The sequence below is a fragment of the Camelus dromedarius genome, chromosome 13 (assembly GCF_036321535.1).
Source record: "Camelus dromedarius isolate mCamDro1 chromosome 13, mCamDro1.pat, whole genome shotgun sequence".
NCBI lineage: Eukaryota > Metazoa > Chordata > Mammalia > Artiodactyla > Camelidae > Camelus > Camelus dromedarius.
This window is the reverse complement of record NC_087448.1, coordinates 18,467,221-18,467,783: the sequence shown is the minus strand read 5'-3', so window position 1 is coordinate 18,467,783 and position 563 is coordinate 18,467,221. Positions and strand designations below refer to the sequence as shown.

The 563-nt window shown below is 44.4% G+C and overlaps 1 non-coding gene across 1 annotated transcript; it reads left to right on the top strand.

The window, feature by feature from the left end:
• The first annotated feature begins 213 nt into the window (after positions 1-213).
• LOC116157318 (small nucleolar RNA SNORA71) lies at positions 214-346 on the top strand. The gene has a single exon (XR_004141345.1). It is a non-coding gene; the product is annotated as a small nucleolar RNA SNORA71 (small nucleolar RNA).
• Positions 347-563: the final 217 nt, after the last annotated feature.

The following is a 563-nucleotide window of genomic DNA, read 5'->3' as shown; positions in this document are numbered from 1 at the left end:
AGCAGCATTCTTCTTAGATTTCATAAGAACTCAGTTCAAAGTTTAGCTAAATTAAATGCTGCATGATCATCTGTGCATTAACTTTGTCATCTTGAAAATGGTTTATTAATGCCAACCTGTTGAGAGAATTAACTGAAGATATCACAGTAAATATATCATAAAATAATAACCCATATACATTTGTTTTTAATCTGCTTATGAATCCATTTCAGCCTCTGCATTTGAAAGTGAACATGGGCTGCCTGTGCCCTGGTCATTGATAGTGCAGGCAGAGGAATTGCTGAAAGCGTTTCCCCGTGTTTGAAGGGTCCATCCTGTCCCTTCCAAACCCTGGAGCTTTCCCACTCCTCTTCTGTCCCATGGCTTTTTAGATGCCTCCTGGCACCTGGTGTCTATTGAGTGCCCTGAGTGTCTGGTTCAGGGATGGTTTCTGTGAGGCTTTAAAAGCGGAGAGTGAGTGGGCCCTGCCATGGCTGTGGTCTTCTGACCCTGGTCTTCAACTTCAGCAGTCCTGTGTCCTTTTCTGCCTGTGTTTGAAGTGACCACGCACTGCCTGTGTCCTG